The following is a 12,751-nucleotide window of genomic DNA, read 5'->3' as shown; positions in this document are numbered from 1 at the left end:
TTAGAATTGTCGGTTGTGTTGTCCCAGATACACATACTCCGCCTAAATGTTGCAAAACTACCTGCAAAAAGGATATAAAAATAGGGGTGCATCACTGAGATCGTAGCACTAGCCAAGGGTTAGCACTTGTCACAGGACACTTGATGAGTGAAATTTGTCAGGAGAGAGGGAATTAGGACTAGGGCGCTTGCCAGGAGAGCACTTGCCAGGAGCAGGGCACTTGACAGAAAGTTAGCATTTGCATAGCACATTGTCAGTCAACGGTAGTTGTCACAGGCTGAGGGATTGCAGTAAGAATCCAATGTAAGGCTTAGTTAGTGACTAAAGTAACTGTCACAGGGCTGAGGATTTCTGTAAGAATCCAATGATAGAGATCAGCGGATACAGTTTAGGCAAGATTGTCAGGGCAAAGTAATTGGCTTAAGAGAGTGTGAATAGAAAGGGTTGTGGTGAATGTAACTCCGTAATTCACACTGTATTGTATATACATGAGACTATGCATTTGTAAGCGCAGTTGCGTTGCCCGACCACTAGGGGGAGTAGCACTGGGAATGCTTAGGAGTTTGTACAGGGCTCCACCCTTGGCTCCGCCCATGACTCCTCCCCCTGGACTGCTCTATAAATACCAATGCTCAGAGCCAGTCATTCAGTTTATCGAGAGTTCAACGCGGAACAGGCTGGCTCTGTTGTAAGTAGATTAAAACCACTGTTCATACGTGTCTAGTGAATTGATGGTTCCATCAATTTAATCTACTTAAGAAACAGTCAGGATCAATCATGGAATCAGCCCTCAAGCCTGAGCGACTGGAACTTGACCCACGGGATGCAGAGGCAAAATATATTTTTTCTCATTGGCTGCGGTGTTTTAAAGCCTATCTGGTGGAAGCAAGCACAGCCGAAACAACGGAGGAGCAGAAACTGAGCCTACTGCACGCGAGGGTGAGCCACAGAATCTCTACTCAACTAAACTGCGCTGGTTCATATACTGAAGCCCTAGCGCTACTCGACAAAATGTATGTAAGGCCTGTAAATGAGGTCTACGTGCGACACGTGTTTACTACTCGCCGCCAGCGGCCTACGGAATTGCTCGCAGAATTCCTGAGAGAGCTTAAAACTTTATCTAGTGACTGTAATTACCAGGCGGTTACCGCGGCAGAACATAGAGAACTTGCTGTACGCGATGCCTTTGTTGCGGGCCTTAGGTCAAATTACGTGTGCCAGCGACTGCTGGAAAAGGGGGCCCTAAATCTTGACGCAACTGTTGAACTTGCTACCACTATGGAGGTCTCCTTCCACAGCCTCGCCTCGTTCCCCGCGGACCCCACGACCCCGTCATGGGCCCCCGACCAGCGACTCCCCCTGGCCTGCGCCACGCGGCCGCCCAGCCACAATGCTGCCCCGGCCTGCCACTTTTGTGGCCAGAATCAGCATTCGCGGCAGCACTGCCCGGCCCGCAACACGACCTGCAGCAGCTGTGGGCGAAAAGGACATTATGCCAGAGTGTGTCTGGCAAAGAAAGCCCCAGCCTCTAACCCTCCCACGGCTCAAAGCACTCGTTCCCTGAATTCACAGGCCCGCAGGCCCCGAAATGCTGCAGCCTGTATGCCGACTCCGCCCCCACCCGACATGTGCGACTCATGGGGGCGGCCATCTTGGCAATCCTCCTCCATGCGGCCGGCCATGTGCGACTCATGGGGGCAGCCCTCTTGGCAATCCTCCTCCATGCGGCCGGCCATGTGCAATTCATTGGGGTGGCCATCTTGGGATCCATCCCCTTCAAACTCTGAAACTCACCTCAACGACTACAAACTCAGAGGGCAGTCATCACGGGGCCACTCCAGCACAGCTGATCGAGCCGCCGACTACCCGCAACTCAGCGCAGTCACTCTGGACCAATCGCGCCCGAAGCATCTGCGAAACTCGATGGCGACGGTCCAAATTAACGGGTACAGCACGCCTTTTCGACTCCGGGAGCACGGAGAGCTTCGTACATCCAGATCTGGTAAGACGCTGTTCGCTCCCCATTTTCCCCGCGCGGCAAACTATCTCCCTCGCTTCGGGCTCCCACTCTGTCCAGATCCAAGGGCGGACCGTCGGGACTCTCACAATCCAAGGCGTTAGCTATGCCAAATTCCAGCTCTACGTCCTGCCCGAACTCTGCGCCCCACTCTTATTAGGCCTTGATTTCCAGTGTAATCTCAAGAGTCTCGCCCTCAGTTTCGGTGGACCCCTACCCCACTCACTATCTGCAGCCTAGCCACGTTGCGAATCTCCCCCCCTCCTCTCTTTGCCAACCTCACCCCGGACTGTAAACCCGTAGCCACTCGCAGCAGGCGGTACAGCCTGCAGGATAGGGTGTTCATCCGGTCGGAGGTCCGAAGGCTCCTCAGTGAGGGGATCATAGAGGCCAGCAACAGCCCCTGGAGAGCTCAGGTGGTGATCGTCAAGACCGGGGAAAAATTCCACATGGTCGTAGACTATAGTCAGACCATTAATAGTTTTACGCTCCTCGACGTGTACCCCCTCCCCAGGATTGCAGACATGGTTAACCAGATCGCCCAGTATCGGCTCTTTTCCACGGTGGATCTGAAGTCTGCATACCACCAGCTCCCAATCCGCCCGGAGGACCGCCACTACACGGCATTCGAGGCCGATGGCCGCCTCTTCCATTTCCTCCGGGTTCCCTTCGGCGTCACTAATGGGGTTTCGGTGTTCCAACGAGCAATGGACCAGTACGGGCTGCGGGCCACGTTCCCGTACTTGGATAACGTTACCATCTGCGGCTATGACCAGCAGGACCACGACGCCAACCTCTGCCGTTTTCTCCAGACGGCTCAGAAACTAAACCTCACCTATAACAAGCAGAAATGCGTTTTCCGCACAACCAGACTAGCCATCCTCAGCTATGTCGTGGAAAACGGAGTCCTGGGTCCCGACCCGGACCATATGCACCCCCTCTTAGAACTCCCCCTCCCCCATTGCCCCAAGGCCCTCAAACGGTGCCTGGGATTCTTTTCGTATTACGCCCAGTGGGTCCCTCAATATGCGGACAAAGCCAGCCCACTCTTTAAGGCCACACTATTTCCCCTGTCAGCTGAGGCGCGCCAGGCCTTCAACTGCATCAAGGAGGACATCGCCAAAGCGGCCATGCGGGCAGTGGATGAATCCACCCCCTTTCAGGTTGAGAGCAACGCCTCAGAGGTCGCTCTTGCCGCCACTTTAAATCAGGCAGGGAGACCAGTCGCATTCTTCTCCCGTACCCTATCCGCTTCGGAACTCCGACACTCAGCAGTCGAAAAAGAAGCACAAGCCATTGTGGAGGCTATTCGTCACTGGAGGCACTACCTCGCAGGTAGGAGGTTCACCCTCATCACCGACCAAAGATCGGTTGCCTTCATGTTTGACAACTCGCAAAGGGGCAAGATTAAAAACGATAAAATCCTGCGGTGGAGGATCGAACTCTCCACCTATAGCTACGATATTAAGTATCGATCAGGGAAACTCAACGAGCCCCCAGATGCCCTATCCCACGGGACGTGCGCCAGCGCGCAGATCGACTGCCTGAAAATCATCCACAACGACCTCTGCCACCCGGGGTTCACCTGGCTCGCCCACTACATCAAAGCCCGAAATCTGCCTTTCTCCACTGAGGAGGTAAAAGCCGTCACCAGAGACTGCCCGATCTGTGCGGAGTGCAAACCGCACTTTTTTAGACCAGACAGGGCCCACCTGGTCAAGGCTTCTAGGCCCTTTGAACGCCTCACGATCGATTTCAAAGGGCCACTCCCCTCAACTAACAGGAAGGTTTACTTCTTAAACGTCATAGATGAGTTCTCCCGCTTCCCATTTGTTATTCCATGCCCCAACATGACCTCCCACACAGTCATTAGGGCCCTGCATAGTATCTTCACCCTGTTTGTTTCCCCAGCTACGTGCACAGCGACCTGTGTGCGTCCTTCATGAGCGACGAGCTGTGTTAGTACCTGCTTGACAAGGGCATTGCCTCGAGCAGGACTGCCAGCTACAACCCCAGGAGGAACGGGCAGGTGGAGAGGGAGAATGCGACGGTCTGGAAGACCGTCCTACTGACCCTCCGGTCCAGGAATTTCCAAGTCTCCCATTGGCAGGAAGTCTTCCCAGACGTGCTCCACGCTATTAGGTCCCTCTTATGCATAGCAACCAATCAGACCCCTAACGAGAGGCTCTTCATTTTTTCCAGGGGAACTACCACGGGGGTCTCACTTCCGGCATGGCTGAAGACACCAGGCCCTGTACTCCTCAAGAAGCACGTCAGGATGCACAAAACTGACCCCCTTGTTGAGAAGGTGCGCCTGCTTCACTCAAACCCCCAGTACGCCTTTGTCGAGTTCCCCGACGGCCGTCAGGATACCGTATCCCTCCGGGACCTAGCACCCGCCGGGTCCAGCATCCCCTCTATCACTCCAGATGCACCCCTCACCCTACACCCGACCCAGCCGCCCCCTCGCGCTCCCGAGCCCACTGAGCCCACTTGCTCACTCCACCTGTTCCGCGCGCCCGCACCGGCTAACCCCCAGCGCCCTCATTCCCCAGTCGAACCAGACGAGTATGGAGCTCGGACAAGATCTTCCCTGGAGTCCGCCATCGTACCCCAACCCACAACACCGCAGATCGCAGCGGACAGTCCGACCACCGGACAGACTCAATGCATGAACCACCACCCCCGCCGGACTTGATTCTTTTTTGTAGGGAGTGAATGTGGTGAATGTAACTCCGTAATTCACACTGTATTGTATATACATGAGACCATGCATTTGTAAGCGCAGTTGCGTTGCCCGACCACCAGGGGGAGTAGCGCTGGGAATGCTTAGGAGTTTGTACAGGTCTCCACCCTTGGCTCCGCCCACGACTCCTCCCCCTGGACTGCTGTATAAATACCAATGCTCAGAGCCAGTCGTTCAGTTCATCGAGAGTTCAACGCGGAACAGGCTGAGTGTGTTGTAAGTAGATTAAAACCACTGTTCATATCTTAAAGCATGTGTCTAGTGAATTGATGGTTCCATCAAGGGTATAACTGCTTAGCTGCCCAGGAATCATTCAATCAGTTAAAGTCTAGTTTGGGAGAATCAGTAATTGTGTACAGTCTTAGTCACATCGGGAAAACCACAGAGCAGAGCTTTCCGTCCCGGTCCCATTGAAAGTCAATGGATTTTTGGCAAGGCTGCTGAATCTCCCGTGGCGGATCCTGCCATGTTGAGGCTGGAAAATCCTGGTGCCTGTCTTTGTTAGAAAGATGTTTCCACCAGAGAGAGAGAACACCCAGCAGACAGCTGGGAAGTGTAGCTTCAGCAGTTAAGGTGGACTGAATCTGTGGCTTGGAAAAAGATAGATGAGTTGAAATCTGAAATCTTCAAACGGATTTCTATGTATGTTAAGAGTTAAATTGGTGGGGACTTCTGGTTGCGGCTATGCGGAGCTAAGCCGCACGTTCGGCAGCTCCCGCCAAGAACGGACTTTTGGGCTCTTTTAAGGGCCCCCAGCGGTACTTGATCGTCGATTCCCGATGTGGGAAGGTGTCAGCAGCAGATCCCCAGTATTCTATGGTCTGGACCAGGAGTGGGGCCAGCAAAATAGCGGTGGCAGCGCCTAGAAAAAAGCGGGGGAAGAAAAACAAGATGGCGTCCAGCGGAGGCCTCGAGGAATGGAGGCAGTGGGCGCAGGAGCAGCAGGAGACTCTCCAGCGTTGTTTTCGGGAGCTAAAGATGGAGCTGCTAGACTCGCTGAAGGCTAATACGGACAAGCTGCTGGCGACGCAGACAGCCCAGGGGGTGGAGATCCGGGAGCTCCGACAACAAGCCTCCGAAAGAGAGGATGAGGCCGCGGCCCTCGCGGTAAAGGTGGAGATGCATGAGGCGCTCCATAAGAAGTGGCAGGAGCGGTTCGAGGGATGGAGAACCGGTCGAGGCGGAAACATTTGCGTATTCTGGGCCTCACGGAGGGGCTGGAGGGGTCAGACCTGGGGGCCTATGTGGTCGTCTTGCTGAACTCGCTGATGGTAGCTGGGTCCTTCCAGGGGCCCCTGGAGCTGGAGGGGGTCCACAGAATACTGGCCAAGAGGCCCAAGCCGAATGAGCCTCCACGGGCGGTGCTGGTGCGGTTCCACCGGTTCTTGACCGAGAGTGCGTGCTTAGGTGGGCCAAGAAGGAGCGGAGTAGCAAGTGGGAGAACACGGTAGTGCGGATCTACCAGGACTGGAGTGCGGAGGTGGCTAAGCGGAGGGCCGGGTACAACCGGACGAAGGCGGTGCTCCACAGAAAGAGTGTGAAGTTTGGCATGTTACAGCCGGCGCGTCTGTGGGTCACCTACAAGGACCGGCACTTTTACTTTCAGTCCCCGGAGGAGGCGTGGGCCTTTGTGCAGGCAGTGGTGTGCAGAGGTCTGGTGATGCCCGGGGCAAATCTTGATTGTATGCCCCAAAGCCCCACGTAAATATTTCATTAAATATCACCAAAAAACCTATAGAAAACGTAGTTGCACCCGTTCTAGAGCTATTCACTGACCTCTTTATCTTTAGAACATAGAATGATACAGCGCAGTACAGGCCCTTCGGCCCTCGATGTTGCACCGACATGGAAAAAAACTAAAGGCCATCTAACCTACACTATGCCCTTATCATCCATATGCTTATCCAATAAACTTTTAAATGCCCTCAATATTGGCGAGTTCACTACTGTTGCAGGTAGGGCATTCCACGGCCTCACCACTCTTTGCGTAAAAAACCCACCTCTGACCTCTGTCCTATATCTATTACCCCTCAATTTAAGGCTATGTCCCCTCGTGCTAGCCACCTCCATCCGCGGGAGAAGGCTCTCGCTGTCCACCCTATCTAACCCTCTGATCATTTTGTATGCCTCTATTAAGTCACCTCTTAACCTTCTTCTCTCTAACGAAAACAACCTCATGTCCATCAGCCTTTCCTCATAAGATTTTCCCTCCATACCAGGCAACATCCTGGTAAATCTCCTCTGCACCCGTTCCAAAGCTTCCACGTCCTTCCTATAATGAGGCGACCAGAACTGTGCGCAATACTCCAAATGCGGCCGTACTAGAGTTTTGTACAACTGCAACATGACCTCATGGCTCCGGAACTCAATCCCTCTACCAATAAAGGCCAACACACCATAGGCCTTCTTCACAACCCTATCAACCTGGGTGGCAACTTTCAGGGATCTATGTACATGGACACCGAGATCCCTCTGCTCATCCACACTACCAAGAATTTTACCATTAGCCAAATATTCCGCATTCCTGTTATTCTTTCCAAAGTGAATCACCTCACACTTCTCCACATTAAACTCCATTTGCCACCTCTCAGCCCAGCTCTGCAGCTTATCTATGTCCCTCTGTAACCTGCAACATCCTTCCGCACTGTCTACAACTCCACCGACTTTAGTGTCGTCTGCAAATTTACTCACCCAACCTTCTGCGCCCTCCTCTAGGTCATTTATAAAAAAGACAAACAGCAACGGCCCCAGAACAGATCCTTGTGGTACGCCACTCATAACTGAACTCCATTCTGAACATTTCCCATCAACTACCACTCTCTGTCTTCTTTCAACTAGCCAATTTCTGATCCACATCTCTAAATCACCCTCAATCCCCAGCCTCCGTATTTTCTGCAATAGCCGACCGTGGGGAACCTTATCAAACGCTTTACTGAAATCCATATACACCACATCAACTGCTCTACCCTCGTCTACCTGTTCAGTCACCTTCTCAAAGAACTCGATAAGGTTTGTGAGGCATGACTACCCTTCACAAAACCATGCTGACTATCCCTAATCATATTATTCCTATCTAGATGATTATAAATGGTATCTTTTATAATCCTCTCCAAGACTTTACCCACCACAGACGTTAGGCTCACCGGCCTATAGTTACCGGGGTTATCTCTACTCCCCTTCTTGAACAAAGGGACCACATTTGCTATCCTCCAGTCCTCTGGCACTATTCCTGTAGCCATGATGACCTAAAAATCAAAGCCAAAGGCTCAGCAATCTCTTCCCTGGCTTCCCAGAGAATCCTAGGATAAATCCCATCAGGCCCCGGGGACTTATCTATTTTCACCTTGTCCAGAATTGCCAACACTTCTTCCCTACGCACCTCAATGCCATCTATTCTAATAGCCTGGGTCTCAGCATTCTCCTCCACAATATTATCTTTTTCCTGAGTGAATACTGACAAAAAGTATTCATTTAGTATCTCGCTTATCTCCTCAGCCTCCACACACAACTTCCCACCACTGTCCTTGACTGGCCCTACTCTTACCCTAGTCATTCTTTTATTCCTGACATACCTATAGAAAGCTTTTGGGTTTTCCTTGATTCTACCTGCCAAAGATTTCTCATGTCCCCTCCTTGCTCGTCTTAGCTCTCTCTTTAGATCCTTCCTCGCTTCCTTGTAACTATCAAGCGCCCCAACTGAAACTTCACGCCTCATCTTCACAGAGGCCTCCTTCTTCCTCTTAACAAGAGATTCCACTTATTTGGTAAACCACGGTTCCCTCGCTCGACCCCTTCCTCCCTGCCTGACTGGTACGTATTTATCAAGAACATGCAATAGCTGTTCCTTGAACAAGCTCCACATATCCAGTGTGCCCAACCCTTGCAGCCTACTTCTCCAACCTACACATCCTAAGTCATGTCTAATGGCATCATAATTGCCCTTCCCCCAGCTATAACTCTTGCCCTGCGGGGTATACTTATCCCTTTCCATCACTAACGTAAAGGTCACCGAATTGTGGTCACTGTTTCCAAAATGCTCACCTACCTCCAGATCTAACACCTGGCCTGGTTCATTACCCAAAACCAAATCCAATGTGGCCTCGCCTCTTGTTGGCCTGTCAGCATATTGTGTCAGGAAACCCTCCTGCACACATTGTACAAAGAACGACCCATCTAATGTACTCGAACTATATCTTTTCCAGTCAATATTTGGAAAGTTAAAGTCTCCCATAACAACTACCCTGTTACTTTCGCTCTTTTCCAGAATCATCTTCGCCATCCTTTCCTCTACATCCCTAGAACTATTAGGTGGCCTATAGAAAACTCCCAACAGGGTGACCTCTCCTTTCCTGTTTCTAACCTCAGCCCATATTACCTCGGAAGAAGAGTCCCCATCTAGCATCCTTTCCTCCACTGTAATACTGTCCTTGACAAGCAGCGCCACACCTCCCCCTCTTTTGCCCCCTTCTGTGACCTTACTAAAACACCTAAACCCCGGAACCTGCAACAACCATTCCTGTCCCTGCTCTATCCATGTCTCTGAAATGGCCACAACATCGAAGTCCCAGGTACCAACCCATGCTGCCAGTTCGCCTACCTTATTTTGTATACTCCTGGCATTGAAGTAGACACACTTCAAACCACCTACCTGAACACTGGCACCCTCCTGCGAAGTCAAATCTGTGCTCCTGACTTCTATACTCTCAATCTCCCGTACCCCAAAACTACAATCCAGGTTCCCATGCCCCTGCTGAATTAGTTTAAACCCCCCCAAAGAGCACTAACAAATCTCCCCCCCAGGATATTGGTGCCCCTCAGGTTCAGATGTAGACCTTCCTGTCTATAGAGGTCCCACCTTCCCCAGAAAGAGCCCCAGTTATCCAGAAATCTGAATCCCTCCCGCCTGCACCATCCCTGTAGCCACGTGTTTAATTGCTCTCTCTCCCTATTCCTCATCTCACTATCACGTGGCACGGGCAACAACCCAGAGATAACAACTCTGATTGTTCTCACTCTGAGCTTCCATCCTAGCTCCCTAAAGGCCTGCCTGACATCCTTGTCCCCTTTCCTACCTATGTCGTTAGTGCCAATGTGGAATACGACTTGGGGCTGCTCCCCCTCCCCCTTAAGGACCCGGAAAACACGATCCGAGACATCACGTACCCTTGCACCTGGGAGGCAACATACCAAACGTGAGTCTCTCTCGCTCCCACAAAATCTCCTATCTGTGCCCCTGACTATTGAGTCCCCAATTACTAATGTTCTACTCCTTTCCCCCCTTCCCTTCTGAGCAACAGGGACAGACTCCGTGCCAGAGGCCCGTACCCCATGGCTTACCCCTGGTAAGTCGTCCCCCCCACAAGTATCCAAAACGGTATACTTGTTACTCAGGGGAACGACCGCAGGGGGTCCCTGCACTGACTGCTTCTTCCCAGTCCCTCTTACAGTTACCCATCTATCTCCAGTCTTTGGTGTAACTACTTCCCTGAAGCTCCTATCTATGACCCCCTCTGCCTCCCGAATGATCCGAAGTTCATCCAGCTCAAGCTCCAGGTCCCTAACACGGTTTTTGAGGAGCTGGAGTTGGGTGCACTTCCCACAGATGAAATCAGCAGGGACACTGACGGCGTCCCTCACCTCAAACATTCTGCAGGAGGAGCATTGTACTGCCTTCCCTGACATCACCTCTAGATTTAAAAAAAAACAAGAAGAAGAAAAAGAAACAAAGAGCTTACCTGATATTCCCTCAAACCCTGCACCCGGTGAAAGGTAAGCAAATTTAAAGGCACTCACTCACGTTCACGACAGGCCCCAAGCTGCCTCTAGGTCATCTCTAAGATATAGGACGGCTGCCTGAGGTTAAATTGCGCTGTAAGAGTTAGTCAATTTCCCCTTAGCGCTGGGATTCTAGGGATATTGTTCTCTTCTTCAGTCATTTTGCTTTGCAGCAATGGGTGAGATGTTATGTCTCGAAAGTTGTGCCTCCCTCCTCTGCAACCCCCATGGAGAAGGATAAGAGCAGCAACGTCATGGAAATACTGTTATGACCCTTGTGGAAACAAACTACAAACAACCCAACTAAGACCAATATACAAGACTTCACTTTTATATTAGCAATCACACCAAAATCAACATAAATTAAACATGAATTAACAGGAAAATTGCAATAATATGACTGATAAATTACACATAGCAGATACAAAGACATATCTCACACATTTCTCAGTCAGCCCATTCAGCACGTATCGCATTCATTTCAGCCACAATATCCTTCAAAACGAACTTCTTCAAATCAAATTCCATCTTCATTTCTCTAAAGCTTTAGCACCAAGTCTCATCAAACACCGGCATTACTTCACCCAATTTCCACAAATATAATTTTCACAGTCGACACATTTCCAGATCCCTTCTTCTTCACAAAACCCTGGTCATGTGGGGCCTGTTTGTGCACTATGCCAGTGCATAAAGGGTCCCCAAATCCAGATATAAAGCTCTGTTCAAGATCCGAGCTCCAGCAGCTTGCAGTCAAGTAGAACATAGAACATAGACCAGTACAGCACAGAACAGGCCCTTCAGCCCTCGATGTTGTGCCGAGCAATGATCACCCTACTCAAACCCACGTATCCACCCTATACCCGTAACCCAACAACCCCTCCCCCCCTCCCCCCCTCCCCCCCCCTCCCCCCCCTTTTATAAATCTCCCATTTATAGGACCCTGGGCTTTAAGTATAAAGGGTAAGGGTATGGGGGAGGAGCAGTAGCCCCACGTTGGGAGGGGTCAGAGGTGTGGCGGGAGCAGAAGTTAGCTGGCTCACGGGAGTGCTATGGAGGGAGTAACGCGGCTGGGAGGGGTCCTAGCCTGGGGGGGGGGGGGGATGGGGGGATGGGGGGTACTGGGTTGCTGCTGAAATGGCCAGGAAGGAGCTGGAGTATGCAGGGGGTGCTGGGGGGGGTGGGGTTTGCCGCCGTGGGGAACGGGCCAAGTGGGGGGCGCTGGCCTGGGGCGGGCAGGGGATGGGTCATGGCTAGTCGGCAGGGGAGGGGGGCAGGGAGCCCTCTGATCCGGCTGATAACCTGGAATGTGAGGGGGCTGAATGGGCCGGTCAAACGGGCCCGGGTGTTTACGCAGCTGAAGGGGCTGAAGGCGGACGTGGCTATGCTCCAGGAGACGCACCTGAAGGTGGCGGACCAGGTTAGACTGAGGAAGGGCTGGGTAGGCCAAGTGTTTCATTCGGGGCTGGATACAAAAAATCGGGGGGTGGCGATCCTGGTGGGAAAGAGGGTGTCATTTGAGGCGTCAAAGGTGGTGGCTGACAGTGGCTGGAGGTATGTGATGGTGAGCGGCAAGTTGCAAGGGGAGCGGGTGGGGCTGGTGAATGTCTATGCCCCAAATTGGGACGATGCGGGTTTTATGCGGCGCATGTTGGGCCGCATTCCGTATCTGGAAACGGGGGGCCTGATATTGGGGGGGGGACTTTAATACAGTGCTGGATCCCCCATTGGATCGATCCATGTCCAGGACGGGCAGGAGGCCCGCGGCGGCTAAGGTGTTGAGGGGGTTTATGGACCAGATGGGAGGGGTGGATCCTTGGAGGTTTGCGAGGCCGAGGGCCAGGGAGTATTCATTTTTCTCCCACGTGCATAAGGCCTATTCCCGGATCGATTTTTTTTGTTCTGAGCAGGGGGCTGATTTCGAGGGTGGAGGATGCCGAGTATTCAGCCATAGTCATTTCGGACCATGCCCCGCACTGGGTGGACCTTGCGTTGGGGGAGGAGAGGGGCTGCTGGCGGATGAGGAGGTGGGCGGGCGGGTTCGGGGGTGTATCAAGAGGTACTTAGAGGCCAATGATAATGGGGAGGTCCGAGTGGAGACGGTTTGGGAGGCATTAAAGGCGGTGATTAGAGGGGAGAAGGGAGAGCAGAGAGAGAGGGAGAGGTTGGTGGGGGAGATGGTGAGGGTGGACAGGAGATACGCGGAGGCTCCGGAG

The 12,751-nt window shown here is 52.3% G+C and overlaps 1 long non-coding RNA gene across 1 annotated transcript in view; it reads left to right on the top strand.

The window, feature by feature from the left end:
- The window catches only part of LOC119972958, a 43,225-nt gene that overhangs the window by 22,667 nt on the left and 7,807 nt on the right, over positions 1 to 12,751 (top strand). The window lies entirely within an intron of this gene.

This window comes from Scyliorhinus canicula, chromosome 10 (genome assembly GCF_902713615.1).
Source record: "Scyliorhinus canicula chromosome 10, sScyCan1.1, whole genome shotgun sequence".
NCBI classification, from domain to species: domain Eukaryota; kingdom Metazoa; phylum Chordata; class Chondrichthyes; order Carcharhiniformes; family Scyliorhinidae; genus Scyliorhinus; species Scyliorhinus canicula.
The sequence above is the reverse complement of the archived record's forward strand: the minus strand, read 5'-3'. Positions and strand labels throughout refer to the sequence as shown.